This window comes from Lynx rufus, unplaced genomic scaffold, assembly GCF_022079265.1.
Source record: "Lynx rufus isolate CCGP_SWC_20201006 ecotype Redwood Valley unplaced genomic scaffold, mLynRuf1.p SCAF_6, whole genome shotgun sequence".
Taxonomy (NCBI): domain Eukaryota; kingdom Metazoa; phylum Chordata; class Mammalia; order Carnivora; family Felidae; genus Lynx; species Lynx rufus.
The window spans coordinates 50,188,315-50,205,552 of NW_025814878.1; the positions used below are offsets into that span (position 1 = coordinate 50,188,315).

The following is a 17,238-nucleotide window of genomic DNA, read 5'->3' on the forward strand; positions in this document are numbered from 1 at the left end:
ACAATATGAAATACTACCTCATCCATAGGTTCATTCATTTCATTAACAGCAGTGATATTAATAATTTTCTTAATTTTAGAGGAATTTGCATATAAACAAATACCAATAGTAGAATTAATAGCTACTTATCTCAAATGACTACATGGATGCCCCCCTCCCCCATATCATACATTTGAAGAATCTTCTTACATAAATGTAAAATAAGAAAGGAAGGAATCAAACCTGCTCAAACTGGTGTCAAGTCAGTATCATAACTCCTATGTCTTTCTAAATGAGTGAGGTATTAGTAAAAATTATATAACTTTGTCAAAGTGAAATTATAGGTTCAAACACTTTATATCTTGTTCTTATTTTAAGTTTATTTTGAGATAAAGTGTGCATGGGGGAGGGGCATAGAGAGAGGAAGAGAGAGAGGGACTCCCAAGCGGCCCTATGCTATCAATGTGAGCCCTCTGTCAGTGTGAGCCTGATCTGGGGCTTGATCTCCGTGAGATCATGACCTGAGCCGAAATCAAGAGTCAGACACTTAATGGGCTGAGCCACCCAGGTGCCCCTCAAACACCTCATATCTTGATGACATATCCATTCTGGCTTGGTTTCTAAGATGCAGCATCACCTATTGTACAATTTTTACACTTCATGATCATACATTATAATTGTTCTGAGTAGCTCCTTAGTGATTTACCTTATTTCATTGATGTTAACAGCTAACCTAACTCACATAAGTACAATAGACATGCAAGAAGTAGAAACAGCTTGAACTATTCTTCCAGCCATTATCCTAATCTTAGTTGTCCTGCCATCACTATGAATAGATGAAGTTAATAATTCTTGCCTTACTGTAAAGACTGTGGGTCATCAATGATATTGAAGCTATGAATATATACATTTTTATTTATTTTTCTCATCATGATAAATGTACTCTTGAATCCCCATCCCCTATTTCCCCCATCCCCTTACCCACCTCCCCTCTGGTAACCATCAGTTTGTTCTCTATAGTTAAATCTGCTTTTTGGTTTCTCTCTCTCCCTCTCTCCCTCTCTCCCTCTCTCTCTCTCTTTTTACTGGTTTGTTTTGTTTCTTAAATTCCACATGTGAGTGAAATCAAATGATTTATCTCTTTCTCTGACTGACATTTCATTTAGCATTATACTCTAGCTCTATCCATGTTGTTGACAAGGGCGAGATAATCATTCTTTTTTACGGCTGAATAATAATCCCATTGTATATTTGTGTGTGTGTGTGTGTGTGTGTGTGTGTGTGTGCATGTGTATGCACGCATGCACCACTTCTTCTTTATCCTTTCATCTATTGATATGGACACGTGGGCTGCTTCCATAGTATGGCTGTTGAGGTTCTGTATTTTTAACAAATTCACAGGTAATGTAATACTGTTGGTCCAGCAGACCACATGTGGAATAACATGAGTTTGGAGAACAGTGCAGATCTAAAAGTTAATGATATTGTGTAAAGAACCAAAAGGTTGTAAGGATGATTCAGAAAATTAAAATGTTTTTAGAAATTTTTACATTATTTTTGGAATTCTGAGAGAGAAATAATTACATAATTGTAAAGTGTTAACTGCTTTAAAACGTAGATCTGGATATTTACTTTGTTTTCTTTCTCTTTATCAAAACAAGAATGAAAATGGTAACTTCTTCAGACTTTTCTAATTAGCATCAAGAACATTTTTGATTCCTAAACTTCATTAGCTTATTGAGAAAATTATTTCTCTTCTTCACTTTTTTATTTAAAAAATTTAAATGTGTATTGGAAAAGTTGAGAGTTGTCAGGTGAACATCTACATATTTTTTTACCTGGATTTGCCAGTTGCTAACATTTTGCTACCTTTGCTTTATTTTTCTTTCTCTATGGTTTTTTTCATCTGAAATTTTCATTATTCCTATAGGCATACTGTTTGCAAAGCTGCATTATAATTAAAAAGTTGCTTACAGTGTGTGAAATTTTTAAAAATAAATTTGTAGTGTGATTCAAAAATATAGTAAGTAACATCAGGTGAAGATAGTGGGCTCTTTAAAATGCCCAGTTCTATTGCATATCCTAAGTAAGAGTTTCATGAGTAAACAAAGTCAACAGTAACTTGGTGTTTTTCTTTCTATCCTGATAATGTGGTACTAAATTGGTATAACTTGGTTCTGATAAGAGCACAAATTTTAATTCTGAATTTTGACCGTGATTATTAGGCGTAATGGTTCAAATTTGCTAGGTAAAAGAGGGTCAGCATTAAGGTAAGTGCTTCTGTGCAAACACTACAGAATGGTTGTGACTAGACAAAATTAGGTTTTTGGATCAAAGTATTCTCTATCTTTCCTACAATGCTTAAAAGGCACTACTATGGGTTTTGACTGTTCTTTAAATAATTTGTATGACTGCCCCACACCCTTTTTCTGATGAACAGATCCTTTCTTGCTAGGCCAAGAGCCCCTGTGTCTCCCTGGGGAAATTTACTATATCTCTTGCTTCTTCACTATGTGTTGAAGACATAGGTCTGAGGTAGCTCTCCCTGTTCTTGAGTACACATCACAGTCAGCTTCTGCTGCAGGTACTTGCCGGCTCTAAATATTGGTGGTTGTTTCGTAGTATCTGTCAGTAGTGTATTATATTAGTTATTTGTTGCTGTGTAATACATCACCACAAATGTAGCAGTTTAAAACAACACAAATTTATTATCTCACAGTTTCTGGGGATCTTTCTTCTTAGGGTCTCACTGTAACCGTGGTGTTGGCTGAGCTACATTCTTGCCTGGAGACTGAGAATCTTCTTCCAGGCTCATTCATGTTGCTGGCAGATTTCATTTATTTGTGTTTGTAGGACTGAGGGCTCTTTCTTATGTTAGAGGCTGCACTGAGTATCTAAAGGCTGCTTGAAGTTCCTTGCCATGTGGACTTCCCTGGTATGGCAGCTTACTTCACTGAGTCAACAAGAAGTCTCTAGAGCTAGAGACATTAAAATTTTTTTAATGTTTATTTATTTTTGAAAGAGAGAGAGAGACAGAGACAGAGTGTGTGGGGAAGGGGCAGAGAGAGAGGGAGACACAGAATCTGAAGCAGGCTCTAGGCTCTGAACTGTCAGCACAGAGCCTGATGCAGGGCTCAAACCCACGAACCATGAGATCATGACCTAAGCTGAAGTCGGATGCTCAACTGACTGAGCCACCCAGGCACCCTATGATTGGAGTTTTATATAGCATGACTTAATCGTAGGAGTAAGATCCCATAGCCTTTGCCATATTCTTTTGGTTAAATGCAAATAAAAGTCTTGTCTATAGTCTAGGGGAAGGGATTGCAGAACGGTGTGAAGGAGGTGGAGATCATGGAGGGTCATGTATACTTAAAACTTTATAAAATATGGTTTGTTTAGCCATTAATTTATTCATTGAATATTTATTGAGGTTAACATCTGCTTTTCAGCTATGACAGAGTAATTGGATTGGATTTTTCCTCCAGCCATAAACAGCTATAAAACTGGACAAAATATATGAAGTAGAGCTCTTTTCAGGCACTGGACATTAGAGAGAAAGAACAAACAAGGTGAGCACCACATTTAGCCCATCTCTGTGCTTCAGGGCAGTTTCCTGACTGTGTCATGGGGAATGAAACTCAAATAGAGCAGGCAAGTCCTGCTGAGTTAAGGATGCAGAAATTGGAGTTCTGAGCCACTGAAGCAGCTGGAATTTGCTAAGCAGGGTATCAAAGAAAGTATCAGTGTGACTTTCCCAAGAGTCCTTTACTGAGAGTTGGGCTAAACATGCATAGGCAATATTCCTTAAAGCCAACTAGAGAATGCATGTTAGATTGGGATAGGTCCCACTATACCTGGAGAGGTTGGATTCCAGCTCATCTGGAGAGAGACTTAGTTAACCTAACTAAACATTTATCTGAGACCAGAAAGACCATGCTATAGGAGTAAGAATTATATCTCAGAGCAAGATTAGCAGATTATGATCTGTGCTAAATCTGGCCTACTGATTGTTTTGTGTGGTTTGTGATCTAAGGATGGTTTTTATATTTTTTAGTGGCTGAAAAAATGATTACACAAGAAAAGTATTTTGTGAAGCTTGAAAATTATGTGGAATATACATTCTAGTGACCGTAAATAAATTTGTTTTAAAATGCAGCCATCAATGCTAATTCATTTACATATTACTTTTGGGCTACATGGGCAAAGTTGAGCACTTGCTATAGACACTGTATGGCCCACAAGTCTAATACTTTCACTGTCTAGCCTTTTACAGAAAAAGGGTGGCCAACTCCCATTAAAGAGCAAGGATTGCTTTGGATCTGCTCTAATAAAGCCTAAAATTAGGCCTTCTTGGGATCATACAGAGAGGCACCAGGCAGAACAAAACTCACCAAGAAAGACAATACAATCTAGAAAACCCACACCATATTTACAGGGTTCAGCATACAACTAATTATTACTATACATGCAAATAAACAGGAAAATTTGAACCATATCAAGGGGAAAAATGCTATCGATAGAAACTGGTCCTAAGATAACCCACATTTGAAATTCGGAAAAATGAATTAAAGCAACTATTAACTCAATGACTTAAAATAAGATTACACAATTATAGAACTGAAAAGAATAATATCTGAAATGAAAAATTCACTGGATGGGCTTAACGGTGAATTGGAGATGACACAAGATGGGTTCTGTGAACTTACAGTCAGATCCGTAGAAATTATCCAATATGAAGAATCAAAAGAAGAAAATCAGTGCTGGTGGTGGGGGAGACAGTTCCGATGACCTCTTGGATAATATCAAGCACTCTTACATATATGTACTTAGAGTCCTAGGAGGAGAGGAAAGAGGGAAGGATTCAGAAAAATGTTTTTAAGAAATAATGATTAGACTCCCATTTTTAGTTTTGTTGTTTTTTTTAATGTTTCCTTTATTTTTGAGAGAGAATGTGAACAGAGGAGGGGCAGAGAGAAAGGGAGACAGAACATCTGAATCGGGCGGTGTACTGATGGCAGAGAGCCCAGTGCAGGGCTTGAACTCATGAACTTTGAGATCATAACCTGAGGTGAAGTCTGATGCTTAACCAACTGAGACATCCAGGCTCCCCTTAACTGTTTTTTTAATGTTTATTTATTTTGAGAGAGAGAGCATGTGTACACGCGTTTTTGCAAGTGGGTGAAAGGCAGAGAGAGGGGGAGAGAGAGAATCCCAAAGCAGTCTCTGCACTGTGAGCACAGAACCTGACGTGTGGCTCAACTTCTCAAACCATGAGATCTGGGACCTGAGCCCAGATCCAGAGTCGGATGCTTGACTGACTTAGCTACCCAGGTGCCCCGATTAGACTCCCATTTCTTTATTTCAAAGCTACAGTAACCTAAACTCCATAGTATTGGCCTAAGGACAGACATAAATCAGTGGAGTAGAAGTGAGAGTCAAGACTAAAACATAAATTTGTGGGCAGTTGATTTTCTATATGGGTGCCAAGGCAGTTCAGTGAGGGAAAGAATAGTTTTTCAACAGATTGTGCTGGCAAACTGGATACCCACATGTAAGAGAATGAAAGTGACTGTATATTAAAAAAAAATAATACGTTGGAATGGATCAGAGACCTAAATGTAAGAACTAAAATTATTAAACTTTCAGAAAAATAAATAAATTTGTGACATTGGATTAGGCAGTGAATTATTGGGTATAACACTGAAACCAAAGCGGGGGGGGGGGGCAGGTAAATTGGACTTGATCAAAATGAAAACCTTTGTGCTTCAAAGGACGTAAAAAGATAACCCATAAGAGAAAATATTTGCAAAATCATCTTATCTAAGAGGGGTCTAGTGTCCAGAATATATAAAGAACTCCTAGAATTCAATACTAAAAAGATAAAGAGCCCAATTAAAAATGAGCAAAGTAAAAATGAACAAAAAAAAATGGGCAAAGTATTTGAGTAGACATTTCTCTAAAGAAGATATATAAATGGCCAACAAGCATGTGAAATGATGTTCAGAATAGTTATTAAAGAAGGGCAAAGAAAGACACCATTGAGTTTTCTCTTCGACCCACTAAGATAACTGTAATCAAAAAGCTGGATAATAACAGGTGTTAGAGTGTGGATTAATTGGTACTCTCATATGTTACATGTTACTATTAGAAATGTAAAATGATGTGGCTGCTTTGGAGACCAGTCTGACAGTTCCTCAAATGATTAACATAGACTTGCCATATGACCCACCAATTCCAGTCATAGTTATTTACCCCAGGGAATTGAAAACATGTGTCCACGTAAGAACTTGCACATGGATGTTCATAGCAGCATTAGTCATAATAGCCAAAAAATGGAAGCAACCCCAGTGCTTATCAACTGATGAATGAATAAACAAAATACATAGCCATACAATAGAATAACATGGATCAACATGTTCAAATAACATGTTCAAATAACAATTTGAAGCAACATGGATTTGAACTGTGTGGGTCCACTTACATACAGGTTTTTTTTATATATATATAAACATACTACAGTATTATAAATGTATTTTCTTTTCCTTATTATTTTCTATTCTCTAGCTCACTTTATAGTAAAATACAGTATAGAAAACATACATAAAATAGGTGATTGACTGTTTATGTTATTGTAAGGCTTCCAATCAGGTTATTCATAATTAAATTTCTGGGCAGTCAAAAGTTACATGTAGATTTTCAACTGCATAGGGAGGGATGTGAGTTGACACTTCTAACCACTTGTTCAAGGGTCAACTCTATAATTTGGTCATGGAAAGGAATGAAGTATTGATCCATGCTATGGCATAGATGAACTTTGAAATGTCATGCTAAGTGAAAGAAGGAAGACACAAAAGACTGCATATTGTATACACATTGGGATGCATTTATATGAAATGTCCAGAATGTGCAAAATCTAGAGACAGAAAGTAAATTAGTGTGACTGCTCATAAATACGAGGTTTTTCTGGAGTTACATAATTTGATAGTAGTGATTGTTGTACAACCTTGTGAATATACTTAAAACTACTGAAATGTACTTTTTTAAATGGTGAATTTTAAGCAAATATCATCTGAATTATATCTCAGTTTCTAAAAAAGAAATAATGGTTAATGATTTTTTGTATTTGGGGGAGAAAACAATCTGTGTATTGGAAGAAGCTCAGGAAATTCTAAGCAAGTAAATATGTAGCATACCTAGGCATATCATAATCAAAATTCTGAAACCCAGTAATATATAGAAAATCTTGAAAGCTGCTACAAAAAAAGAAACATGACCTAAAAGAGAACAGTAAATGATGATGAATGATGGATGATGTCTTATGAGAAATCAAAATACAATACAGTGACATCTTAAGACACTCAAAGAAGCTACAGACAGGAGTGAAGAATACCAGAAATGGTTAATAAAATTGTAAATACAAAAGATTACCTCCTTTAACTGCTTTAAAAGGGATATGACTGTTTAAAATAAGAATGATAGAATTTTACAGAAGGGTTAATACTACCATTGAAATAAAATATATGACCACAGTTGTCTAAAGGATAGGGTCACTGAATCCTCAGTTAACTCTGGGTCAAAGAAGAAATCACAAGCGAAATTTAAAAATACTTCAAACTAAATGATAATGGAAACACAACATAATTAAAGTTTGTGTGCTTCATATAAAACCAAGCTTAGAGGAACTTACAAACTTTCTGTAGTAGAAAACATAATTTATACTGATATCAGGAATGAAAAATGGAATATTACTACAGATCCTATAGCTATTAAGAGGATAGTGAGAAATAAAATGAACAACTTTATGCCAGCAAATTTGACAAATTGACATACTCAGTGAAAATACAATTTACTGAAACTGACACAATAAATAGCAGATGTGAATAACCCCTAAATGTGTATAGAAGTTGGATTTGTCATTAAAAAAACTTTCTTGTAAAGTGAAATTTGTAAAGTTTCGTTGGTGAATTCTATCGAATATTTAAGGAATAAATAGTACCAATCTTTACAGACTTTTTTTTCAGAAAATAGAAAGGGAGGGAATATTTCCCAGTTTGCTCAACAGGCCAGAGTAACTGATGCCAGAATGTGTAATGGGTATTAAAAGAAAAACAAAACAAAACAAAACAAAAACACAGACCAATATCCCTCATGAACATAAATGCAAAAACTCTCAAGAAAATACTAACAAACTGAATCTAGCAATATAGGAAAAGGACAATACACCACGACTGTGTTTAGGTTGTCCCAGAAATACAAGGGTGATTTAGCTTTCAAATATCAATGAATACATATAATTCAGCACATTTACAGACAAAGGTAGAAAAATCATACAGTCACATAGATCCTTGCTGAAAAAGGCTTTTGACAAAATTCAGTATCCATTTGTCCTCAAAACACTTAGCAAATTTAGGAATAGAAGGGAATTTCTTTGATTTGACACAGAGTAAGTATAAAAGCCTATAGCTAAAATCATGCTAAATGGTGGTTTACTGAATGTTTCACCCTAACATCAGGAAAAAGGCAAGGATGTCTATTCCCACCACTTCTACGGGCAGTATCACTCTACTGCAAAATATGTATTCCTAAAAAGCAATATGCTGTTAAAAATCACAGGGCTTGGGGGAAAATTCATTAAGGGCACAAAACTGAAAACTTTATTAGTGACAAAAAAATACAGGAACCTAATAAAAGCACAGTTTTACATATATTAAATGGTTAAGTACATAAATACTACAATAAATATGGCACTTTATATTGAAAAAGACTGGAAGTTTGGTTTGTAGAAATGAGCATTGGAAGAGTTTGCAGCCTGTCACTTATTGTGAAGTGGTGGAAGGAAAGTTGTCTCAAATCAGACAAAACCGTAACACCAGATATGGATGAGTGTAGCTTGTAACGGGAATCGAGGAGGCAGGTGCATTGCCGAAGTGTGTGTGTTTTGTGTATTTTGTGGTTCAGTTTAGCTGGGTGCAGTTTCTTTATTCACCTAGTATTTCTGGTGGACGGTATTTACAAAAGTAAATATGAAGTTCACATTCCTCAAATTGTTCTCTAATATATCACTTGCTTTGGAACCAATCCAAAACACTTGAATGGTGTATATACACAAATGTGTATATACATGCATATAAATTATTCATATGTATTCACATAATATGTGTATGTGTATATATGAATAACCAATTAGCACATGAAAAGGCACTCAACACCTTTAGTCATCAGGGAAGTGCATATTAAAACCACAATGAATGCTTACTTTGGCAGTGTATAAATTGGAATTGGAATGAGAGGAGATAAGGATGACACACACAGTTGTGAAGCATTCCATATTTAAAACAAACAAAAAAAATGACTAAAATTAAAAAGACTGACTGCACCAAGTTTGAGGACATGGAATAACCAAAACTCTCATAACTTGGTGGTGGTTGTGTAAAATTGTGGTATCACCTTGGAAAATAATTTGGCAGTTTCTAAATAATGTTAACCATAAACTTATTCTGTGATCCAGCATTTCTGTTTTAAGGTAAATACCCAAGAAAAATGAAAACATGTTCACAAAATATTTGTACACTAAAGTTCACAGCAGCTTTCTTAATAATGGCTACAATCTGGATACAATCTTAATGTAAGATTTTTGGATGAACGGACCGGTTTAACAATTCAGTGGTATACTACTCCGCAGCAAAAAGGAACTATTTATACATGCAGTAACAGATGAATTTCAAAAGCATTGTGCTAAGTAAAAGATGCTGGATTATACAATACTGCATTTTATGATTCTATTTGTATGTGACTGTATTATAGGCAAAACTAATCTTGTGTTACAAATCAGACAAGCTGGGTCAAAATGAGGGGGAACTGATTGCAAAGGGCCCCAAAGAACTTTTTGGGTGTAGTGACGGTAATATTGTGTATCTTATTTGGGCAGATTTAACTGTTTATCTGTATACTTAAAATTTTTGCGTTTCACTCTGTGTGAATCAGTAACACTGACTTGATTTAAAAAGTTTACTGAGAGGGGCGCCTGGGTGGCGCAGTCGGTTAAGCGTACGACTTCAGCCAGGTCACGATCTCACGGTCTGTGAGTTCGAGCCCCGCGTCAGGCTCTGGGCTGATGGCTCGGAGCCTGGAGCCTGTTTCGGATTCTGTGTCTCCCTCTTTCTCTGCCCCTCCCCCGTTCATGCTCTGTCTCTTTCTGTCCCAAAAATAAATAAAAACGTTGAAAAAAAAAATAAAAAGTTTACTGAGAAAGGACAGGTGAGAACAGTCATGGTCTCTGCCTGGTGGAGGTTAAAAGTGGTGTGACATAAGAACGTAAGTGACATAGAGTTAAGTATATGAACTTTGTGAACTTAACCCAGACTTGGGATGTAAAAAATTTCCTGGAGGAGGTGATGTAAATCTTAACCTGAAGAAGGAGGAGGATATTTTTGTAGTTGTGTAAGTGGTCAAGTGATAGGCAAGGAGAAAGAGGGTTCTAGGCAGAGGAGATGTTTTGTGTAGAGGCACAGAAATGAGGGAGTAAGGCTGAGAGAATGAGTAGGTGATGGATAATCAAGATCATTGGAGCAGAGAATATGTGTGTGGGAGAAGGGAAAGAGAATGGAGTATGTGAAGTGGGAGCAAGAGATTATGATGAAGAGGTTAGCAGAGATGTAAGTCTTTCAGAACCTCGAAGGCTTTGGGAGAAGTTTGATTTTTTTTCCTGAAAGTAGAGCAGAGCAGCTGAGTGTGAGAAGATCTGATTTGTATTTTAGGAAAATCACCGTGACTCCCAACGTGAAAATCGAATTAAAGGGCTTAGGACTTTGGGCATGAGACCCAGCTTCAAGGCTTCTCAGAAATATCAGATAGTTGTCAGTTTGTACTAGGAAAGCGGCTCTGGGGATGTTGAAAGTGAATGGATTCAGATCTATTGGGGATGTGGACTCAGTAGAACGTGACTGAATGTGGGAGGTGGGGAGGAGGAGTCAAGAGGACATTTCTTTTGGATTTGCTGAAGTCTCATATGCCTACTGATAATCTACTAGATTAATGAGCATATGCATCCTTGTCATGAGAAGGATCTTGGCTGGGACAGATATCAAGACTTATTAGTCCATAAATGATGTGGAAGTAGGAAAGCTTATGAGGGTGAGTATGGAATGAAAAAAGCAATGAGGTCCTAGGCTAGAAACTTGAAGAATACCAGCATTTAAGGAATGGTGCTGGAATAGGCTTTTTGCAAATGAGAATGAGAGAAGATCAGAGAAAAATGAGAAGTGTGGTATCACAGACTTGAGGATGACTGCTTCAAGGAGTGTATTCAAAGATGCTAGATGTTTGGTGAGAGCTTAAAACAAGGGCTGAAAGGTACCATTGCTGACCTTCAAGAGAGCAGTTTGCAAGAGTGGTGAGGGTAGCAGACAGATTACATGGATAATAAGAGCTGACTGCCAGCTTGGTCACCTTAAAGGTTAGCTCTGAAGGGAAGAAGAAAGAGGACTGTAACCAGAGGGAAGTTGGTTTTTTTTTTTTTAATTTAAGTTTTATTTTATTATTATTATTTTAATTTTATTTTTTAATTTACATGTAAATAAGTTAGCATATAGTGTAACAATGATTTCAGGAGTAGATTCCTTAATGATTCCTACCCATTGAGCCCATCCCTCCTCCCACAACCCCTCCAGTAACCCTCTGTTTGTTCTCTATATTTAAGAGTCTTTTTTGTCCCCCTCCCTGTTTTTATATTATTTTTGCTTCCCTTCCCTTATGTTCATCTGTTTACTTTTTTTTTTTTTTAATTTTGCTTTGGGTGCATGTTTTATTTTTAGGAGCAAATAATGGGAAACAGTGATTAGAGAGAAAATCGTTAAAAATGATTTCTAGGAAGAGGGGAATAATTAATTGCATTGAGTTTCAAAGATTCAAAAAGATGGGATATAGCAAATAGGGTGGTAGATACTCCTTAGATTGTACCAGGAGGGAAGGAGATGATTGGTTGAAGGTAAGTTTGTAGATTGGATTTGGTAAAATTAGAAGCTTTAAGGAAATTGGGGTGCCTGGCTGTCTCATTTGGTAGAATGTGCAACTCTTGATCTCGGGGTTGTGAGTTCAAGCCCCATGTTGGGTATAGAGATTACTTAAAAATAAAGTCTTTAAAAAGGTTTAAGAAAATCAAGAAAGTTTAACGCATTTTAGTGCTGATTTTAGCATTGATTCCATTAACTTTCATGGCATATTCTTCTGTCATCCTGAAAATTATATTTTAAAAGATATATTTGAAAAATCCCCTCCCTTTCGATCCCCACATGCACACACACCAAAGTGATCTTAGAAGGAAATTTTAAGATTTTATAAAAGTAAGTCTTTTAAACTATGGCCTTATATTTTCCCTGTAAGAATGCAGAGTGTGCTATTAGAGGTGACTCAACAGTCAAATAAAACAACATTGCTATGTATGTTATTTTGCCATAACAAAATACCACAGACTGAATGGCTTAAAAAGAGAAATTTATTTTCTCACACACAGTTCAGGAGGCTGGAAAATCCAAGATCAAAGTCCAGCAGGATTCAGTTTCTGGTGAGGGCTGTTTTCCTGGTGTGCAGATGGTTGCTTTCTCTCTGTGTCTTTATATGGCCTTTCCTCCTTGTGTGTGGAGAGTGAGTGAGCTCTGTGCTGTCTTTCTTATAAGGACACTAGTCCTGTTGGATCAGGGTCCCACCCATATGATTTCATTTAACCTTAATTGATTCCTTAGGGGCCCGTCTCCAAATACAGCCACATTGAGGATTAGGGCTTCAGCCTGAGAATATTAGGGGGACACAAACATTGAGTCTGTAACACTGTATTAGCAACTGCTGCATTTTTAAGGGGGTGTTTGATTCTTTTGGATCACATGGAGACTTCTTGTTTTCCTCTCTTGTCTTAATAGAGCTTACAGTATTTTTTAAAAATTGAGGTATAATTGACATATAGTATTATATTACTCTTGAGTGTGCAACATGATTCAGTATTTGTATAAGTTGCAAGAAGATCACTAGTTAACATCTGTCACCATACATAGTTACAAATTTTTTCTTGTGATGAGAATTTTTAAAATTTACTCTCAGCAGCTTTCAAATATACAATACAGTATTTGTTTTGAGAGAGAGGGCGAGAGTGAGCAAGGGGCAGAGAGGGAGTGAGAGAGAGAATCCCATGAGAGGCAGAGAAAGAGAATCCCATGAGGGGCAGAGAGAGAGAGGGAGAGAGTGTGAATCCCACGCAGGCTCCACACTGTCAGAGCAGAGCCCGAAGTGAGGCTTGAAGCGGGGCTTGAACTCACAAACTGTGAGATCATGACCTGAGCCAAAGTCAGGTGCTTAACCGACTGAGCCACACAGGCACCCATACAATACACTATTAGTGACTGTAGTTATCGAGCTGTACATTACACCCCCATGTAATTATTACTTATTTCATAACTGGAAGTTTTTATCTTTTGATCCCCTTCACTCTTTTTGTGTAATCCTCAACCACTGCCTCTGGCAACTACTAGTTTATGCTCTGTATCTGTGAGCTTTACCGCCCCCCGCCCCTTTTAGATTCCACATATAAGTGAGATCATTATGGTATGTGTGTTTCTCTTTCTGACTTACTTCACTTAGATAATGCCTCAAGGTCCATCCATGTCACAGATGCAGAGACCTTGTTCTTTTTAATGGCTGAATGGTATTCTATTATGTGTGTATATGTATGTGTATATATACATATACACATACCACATCTTCTTTACCCATTCATCTGTCCAAGGACAGTAATGTTGTTTCTATGTCCTGGCTACTATAAATAATGCTGCAGTGAACATGGGAGTGCAGATATCTTTCTGAGATAGTGATTTCGTTTTTAAGTTTTGGAGAAACCTCCACATAGTATTTTCCATAGTGTCTGCACCAATTTATATTCCTGCTGTCAGTACAAAAGGGTTCTTTTTCTCAACATCCTCATCAACATTTGTTATTTCTTGTCTTTTTGTTAATAGCCATTCTATTAGGAGTGCGTTGATATCTCACTGTGGTTTTGATTTGCATTTCTCTGATGATGAGTGATGTTGAGCATCTGTGTCTGTTTGTCGTATGTAGGTCTTCTTTGGAAAAATGTCTATTTTTTAATTGGATGGTTTGTTTTTTGTTGATGAGTTGTATGATTTTTTAAAATATATTTTGGATATTATTCCTTTACTAGATATATGATTTGCAGTTATTTTCTCCTCTTCCATAGATTGCCTTTTCATTTTGTTGATGGTTTTTGCTGTGCACAAGCTTTTTAGTTTGTTCTAGTCATACTTGTTTGTTTTTGCTTTTGTTGCCTTGGCTTTTGGTGTCAAGCTTGAAATATTAATAAGTTGAAAAGCCTTTTTTTTTTCACTTGTGAGTAGTTTCAGTTTAGTGTTGTTTGGTTATCTAATGTTTATGTATCTATTTTAGACCACCTAAATTGGATTAATATTTTAATTAAAGGACACTGACGATAATATCTAAGTAAGTGGTATTTTCCAGATTAGACTGGGATGCCTGGGTGGCTCAGTTGGTTAAGCATCCGACTTCAGCTCAGGTCATAATCTCACGGTTTGTGGGTTCGAGTCCAGTGTTGGGCTCTGTGCTGATGGCTCGGAGCCTGGAGCCTGCTTCAGATTCTGTGTCTCCCTCTCTCTCTGTCCCTCCTCCACTCACTCTCTGTCTCTGTCTGTCTGTCTCTGTCTCTTTCAAAAATAAATGAACATTAAAAAAAATTTTTTAAGTGAAATTAGATAAGTTTATCAGCCATTTTGACTTGAAAGATTAATGAAAGCAAGTAAACATGGTGTCAGACTCTACCTGTATTTGCAAGAATTTTTTTGGACTGAGAAGATAATACACTTATACACAACTGCTAATGTATGTAAGAAGATATTAGAAATGTAATGAATCAAGAATCTGTCTGGAATTTTATTGTGAAGCTTTTAAAAAAAGATTTCCCACCCCACCACAACCTAATCATGGAAGGAAGAACATCTCATGAGCAGGAGCTGAGGGAGCTTTGGCTGAAACATCTGTCACTTTATTCATTGCAATGATTGATTCAGTTGCTGTGACTGCCTGTGTAGATATTTCCTCTTTCTGTTACTGCTTTCATGTTTCCTTTGAGTTCATTTTATTAAATAGTTCCCTTTTCTCCTAGAGATATAGAATATTCTCTCGAAGCATACATATATAAAAACCTGCACTCTTGATAGACCCCTCATTTACAATAAAGACTAGTCATTTATGATTGTCAGCTATCAGTTATGGGTGTCTGCAAATTGGTTAAGTTTAGAAACATGCAGAACAATAGAAATCTGGGAAGAGCAAAGCTTCAGTATCTTTTCTGATTGCAGGAGCCATTGAGGGGATTAGCCGCCTATGCTGAAGCAACACTAGAAAATGGGGGATTTTTCCCTTTGATTTCTCAAACCATTGTTTTTGAGAGATCCTAACTCCTTTTTTCATAATCATATTGTACACAATTTTAAGAAATTCTAACACTATGTAAGCTTAAATAGGTCATAAATTCAAGCTACATGAAAGTAATATTTACTTTGGAGTATGAACTTTCTTATTTGCTGCCACTCATACATCACCAAAATGCACAGAGAACTGTACAGTATCTGAAAAAGCCATTCTAAATTTAGAGACCAAATATAACAAAGTTAAAGTTTTCATAAATAGAAATAATTATTATAATGTTAATCCATTTGAATATCATAGCATTGATATGATGTACATTTTATTGTTTATCCTGGTCAGGAAACCAGGACAACTCCCTTCAATCTAGCCTAAGCAGAACAAATACAGTGGATTGTAAAGCTGATTAAGGCAGGGACCCTCCCTCTGCCATCCATACCCTCTCCCATCTTGTAGTGTTGCCTTTCTCTCTCTCCTATTCTCCTTTTGCCTTTTCATTTTTACAGAATTTTATATTTTCTCATCAGCTTTGCCTTTGTGTGCCTATGTCTGAAAATCCCTGTCTTTGTTCTTCATGGATCTCTGGTTCAATAGCACCATGAATCTAAAAATCCCTTTGTACCTAGAGAGACAATTTGATTGTCTCAGCTGGTCTCTTCTCCAGGCAGCTGTGACCAGTGGGGAGTTAAATAATGCCTTACCTTTTTACTCAGCAGATCCGTGCAGTCCAATTCTTATTAGAACAGGAGGTATGACTGACTATTTGCATTAAAAAAAATATATTTTAGGAAATATCAGTGGGTAGTAAGGTGCCTTTTCTTTTGGTAGGAGGGCATGTATTGTAAATTTCCTTGTCATTCAGGAGCTTTCCATGATTGGGGTAGTTGAATGTTGGCTGTTAATAGTATCCGAGTAGGCTATCGCTAAGTGCTTTTTTCTGCCATTATTACTTGTCTCAGGTTTTACCAAAGGACTCATACAACGACTTTTGGTAAAATAATGTTCGAATATAATCATTACCTTAAGTATTCAGGTCTTATGGAGGAAGTGGTATTGCATAGTGGTTAAAAACTGGGACTCTTGAGTCAGACTACTCCTCACTTGACCACTTGCAAGCTGTGCGACTCTCTCTACTCCCTGATCTTTTTAATTAATTAGTTAATTAAAAAATTTTAATCTGTGAAGTAGCAATAACAGTAGTTTTTACCTTAAGGGTGGTTATGAAGATTAAATTACATAGTCCATATGAAAAGTCTTGTACAATGTTTGTCACATAGTAAGTGTTCAATTAGTGTTGGCTCTTATTCTCTTTTTTTTTTCAGTGAAAAGAACTGTAGTCATCTAATTCACATAACTGCTTATCTATCTAGTGATCTTTGCCTCACCTGCCTAAAAGATTCAGTGACATGTAGGATATAAATTTTGGTGTTGACCTTAAAAGGTGCATTTTAACCGCTTCATTAAGGTCTAATTGACATGCAGCAAACTGTACATATTAAAAATGTACACTTTGATAAGTTTATACTACAATTTATGTGTTCATTTACCTGTTGACGTTTAGGATGCTTCCTGGATTTTGGCTGTTAGAAATGAGACAACTGTGAATATTCACATGCAAGTCTTTGTATGGAAAAGTGTTTTTGTTTCTCTTAGGTAATTGCCTAGTTGTAGAATGACTGGATCAGATGGAAGGTGTATGTTTACTTTTCTAAAAAATGACCAAACTGTTTTCCAAAGTGATTGCACTGTTTTACATCCTCGCTAGCTGTGTATGCGAGTTGTAGTCCACATTCCTGTCAGCACTAGGTATGG

At 36.4% G+C, this 17,238-nt stretch overlaps 1 protein-coding gene across 3 annotated transcripts in view; it reads left to right on the forward strand.

The window, feature by feature from the left end:
- Nucleotides 1-17,238, forward strand: part of ATG5 (autophagy related 5) — a 129,084-nt gene that overhangs the window by 34,209 nt on the left and 77,637 nt on the right. The gene's annotated exons all lie outside the window — the stretch shown is intronic.